This window comes from Panthera uncia (genome assembly GCF_023721935.1).
Source record: "Panthera uncia isolate 11264 chromosome B3 unlocalized genomic scaffold, Puncia_PCG_1.0 HiC_scaffold_1, whole genome shotgun sequence".
Taxonomy (NCBI): Eukaryota; Metazoa; Chordata; class Mammalia; order Carnivora; family Felidae; genus Panthera; species Panthera uncia.
The window spans coordinates 69041888-69046220 of NW_026057582.1; the positions used below are offsets into that span (position 1 = coordinate 69041888).

At 37.1% G+C, this 4333-nt stretch overlaps 1 pseudogene; it reads left to right on the forward strand.

Moving 5' to 3' along the window:
- LOC125910328 (60S ribosomal protein L28-like) overlaps positions 1–2683 on the forward strand; it is a 3235-nt pseudogene extending 552 nt beyond the window's left edge.
- Positions 2684–4333: the final 1650 nt, after the last annotated feature.

The following is a 4333-nucleotide window of genomic DNA, read 5'->3' on the forward strand; positions in this document are numbered from 1 at the left end:
TATATATATATATATATATATACATATATATATATACATGTATATATGTATATAATCTGAAATGACATTTTTAGTGGAACAGGGTTCTGTTCTAGGTTCCATTCTCATCAAATTCATCTAAGAAAAATATTGCATAAGTCTGGATTGAGCAGAGAAAAGCAGTGGTGGCTAGAGGCCATGATAATATACCTCAATGATCAACTACAAGTCTAATTGACCAGGGTCTGAAATCCAAATGTGTGTTTGTGCTGAAGGTGCGTCTCCCAAGGGCTGCTCATAATTAACCATGGAACCTGGTAGGGATCCTGAAGCAAGTATGTTACTGGAAAATGTGGGACTCCCTGACAGGTGATTTTGGCTTAAGGGCTCCCCCATGGCCTTGCTGAACCTTCCTCATAATCCAGGATTGGATCTCCAATCAGATTGAGGGAAAACTTACTCAGTTAGGCACCTAGAGCATACTCATGGATCACTGGATTTCAGGTCTCAGTTACAAAAATAATAATAATAATAATAATAATAATAATAATAATTGGAACTCTAGATTCTAAGTTTGATGTAATTCCAAGATCTATTCAATGGGAAGTGATAATAATACCATAAATGTAACTTCCTCAGAATCATAGGGCATCAGTAGATTCAAATAGGAAAAAACAAAAGCTAACAAATGAGGAAGATTTCAACATCTTTGAAATTGTATTAGTCTAAGAGTAGTTTATATTTCTTTAAAAGAAATCAACTTGTAAGTAAAATAGGGTCACAGGAAGTACATAAAAATAGTTTGGTAGTGCTTTTTAAAAGAAAATTTTTTAATGTTTATTTATTTTTGAGAGAGATAGAGAGAGACCGACTGCAAGCAAAGGAGGGGAAGAGAGAGAGGGAGACATAGAATCCGAAGCAGGCTCCAGGCTCCGAGCTGTCAGCACAGAGTCCAACACGGGGCTAGAACTCACAAACTGAGATCATGACCTGAGCTGAAGCTCAGTTGGTTGAAGATCAACCACTGAGCCACCTGGGTGCATCAGTTTGTAGTGCTTTTGAGACAACACATGACCACATACATATACACTCCACTGATTTAAAGAATCTAGCCTTTCATTCTTCTATCAGGAAACCTCAAGTTTCCCTTCCACTTCCTCTCCTGTGCTGGATATACTGGATGGCTCCTTCTGTTGCAGGCCACCCTTCTTGATGTGTGTTAGTGTGGCTCACCACCTGGTCTGTAGAGGTCTTTATCTTAATTTTTTAACCATCCTGGTAGAATGTGGCTTTCCATTATTTAAGTTTTTAGGAAAGACCAAAAGATATGCTTTATTTTCTCATTCACAGATATCCCTAGTGGACTTGTCCTGCCAGCTCTACAGATGTATATGGATAGCCATGAATGTAGTTTAAGCTCTCAGGCTAGGAGCCAGAAAAGGTAATACAAGAGATATTCAAAGACGAACTGCTCAGCAGGCATTTGAAAATACTAGATTGGAATTCAGGAGAAACTATACCAATGGATATAGATTTAAGGATTGTCTGCATTAAAACAACAACTGAAGAATCAGAAGAGATCCATTTAATGAGGGAAGAAGTGTAGAGAGAACAAAGGGCCAAGACTGAATCTTAGAAAATGCCAATGTGACCTGGGTTTGGGGACCTATTTGAGCCTCTCTACAGGTCAGCCCTTAGACCTTTCCATGGTCTCTACTATCTCTCTGTGTACTTTATTTCTTTCTGTCTGTCTTTGCAGAAGCTCCCACAAACTCAGCCTTCTCCATTTGACAGTTTCTAGCACCATTCCAACTTGGGATTCTGTTCATGTCAGCTACACGGTAGCATAGTCTCCCCAACTTCCCTGACTTCCTTTGAAAATTATCTAGACTCTCCTTTCCTCGGGGTCTTTCTCAGTAGCCTCTATAATAAAGCACAAAAATACACACAACAGAACACGTGCAAATATGCACACATGAGGGAAATCAAAAATAAAAAGAACAAGAAATACAAACCGTTAAATGTAGTTTTTAATCTCTAATTGAACAAGTAGGGGTAAGTGGATACCTGATTGTCTCCATTTAGCCCTAGGTTTTCGTTTCCCCACAGATAAGAGCCCATTACAGTTTCCTTCTTGCCTCATTCATTGTCTTAACCCCTCTTTAGGAGACACCATTTCAGAAGTTCTCTTAGGCTTAGCACAGTAATTTTCAAACTCTCTTATCCATGACCCATAGTAAGAAATACACTTTATATCATCGCTCAGCAAACACTTAGCTGAGTGTGTGTACATGTGTTTGAAACAATAATTCCTATCCTTACTGCAACAAATGATATTATTTTTCTTCTACTTTTTTCCCCCCTGTTGTTGGTTATTACCTACTAAACTAATCCAATGACCATCTATTGAACCTAGAGTAGAACCATGTTTTGAAAAATCCTGGTTCAGAGACAACAATCATGCACGCAGATAAAACACATGGAGAAGTAAAAATGTTCCCTTTCTCTCAAAGGGGTCATTTGCATTTCCCTAGACCCAGCAGCCCTCATCCACAAGTCTTCTGCTCAGTTTGGCATTTTCCTGTTTTTGCTCATATTTTCAGCATTTTCCCACATTTACTCATAGGAGTCTATGGGGAAAGGGTTGAAACTCTGGCAAGAGGTATTCCTAATTACAAGGGCACAGGAGGAGGCCAGAGAGTAATAGCACTTACCTCATATCTTTTCTCAAATGTCACTTCCTCTGTGAGGTCTTATGTGGTCATTGCACCTAAAATCCAGACCTCTACTAATGCATATATCCCTATTCTCCTTCAATATTTGCTTTTCCTTAGCAGTTGACAATATCTAATATTTTATATATTTAAAATACCTATTTAATTTATTATCTGTTTCCCCACTGTCATAGTAACTCTAAAGGAACAGATGCAAAGAACCAGAGTGTTTTTTTGGAGGAAAACTTAGAAGCAGAGAAAGAAAAAATAAACATTTTTCCTGAGCTCTCATTATCCAGGAGGAATGTGCCTAGGCCAAGTGAGGCTAGACTGCATACCCTATAGCAAGCATGCAACAGAGAGGAACCCTTATCCACATAGCACTCTACACATTTATAGGTACAGGGAGAGAAAACAGCTTTGAATGTAACAAAGGAAAGTTCTGTTCAAGAAAACAGCCTTCTAACTTTCTCTTAAAACCTACTAAAGATTTTAAGGGAAAATTTTAAGGGAAAAGACACGATCAGACTTGCTTTTAGAAAGTATACTTTATTATAGTGTGAAGTTGGTTAGACTGGCTATTAGCAGTTCCTCTTGTCACTCTCTCTACCTTCTGAAATTGGCTAAGTTTTCTCCAGGTTAAGGAATTTGGCTGGTCGAGACCTCAATAAATCTTAGGTAGTTCAGGGAGACACTTGGCTCCATTAGCTGTAAAGAATATGTACTTGAGGGTTGCCGATGCAGTCATTATGTGCAAGGCAGAGAGAAGACGGATTACAATATAATTTTGTGTACTTTATTCCAATTTTTAAAATGATAGAAGATAAATCAGGAAAAACTTCTTTTCACCTTGTAACTCTAAGGAGCCTAATCAAAAATGTTTGCTATCTGGTATAATTTGCTTTTTACAAGATTTTAATAAAATATGATTCCTTTCTACAAGGACTCTGAAGTATTAAAACACAGTAAAACCTTTTTTTTTCTCTTATACTGATTAGGAATTTTATTAGAACCTTGGATTTCTTAAATTTCGCCTCTAGAGCAGCACTATTTAGGAGGGACAGAATGTGAGGCACAAGTATGTATGCAATTTAAAACTTTTGTATACTACATTAAAAAAAGAAAATAGGTGAAATTAATTTAATATTTTATTCACATTAATGTATCTAAAATATATCTATTTCAACATGTGACAATGTAAATAATTAAATGAGACATTTCACATTCTTTTTTCTTATAATAGACTTCAAAATCTGGCATGTATGTACTTAACACATATAGCATGTCTTAAGTCAGAATAGCCACATTTTAAGTGTTCACTTTGCCTAGTGGCCTAGTGGTTACCGTATTGGACAGGCATATTTCTAGATCTTTTTTTGAGAGAAAACATTGGTAAAATGAGATCAGGAAAGGAATGTTTACTGAGTACCTACTGCCGGCCTGACTGTACAGGCAATTTTACATTGATTTAAAATTTAATACTCACAAACGCATGTGAGGTAGTTCTTACTATACTCACATACTGCCACTCAGAGGTTTAATGAACTTATCAAAGGTCATCCAGCTAATAATTCTAGTTGGCCCCAAGATATCCTCTGTCCACCCCTCTTTTCTCCCTCAAAGGAGATATCCTTACTAAA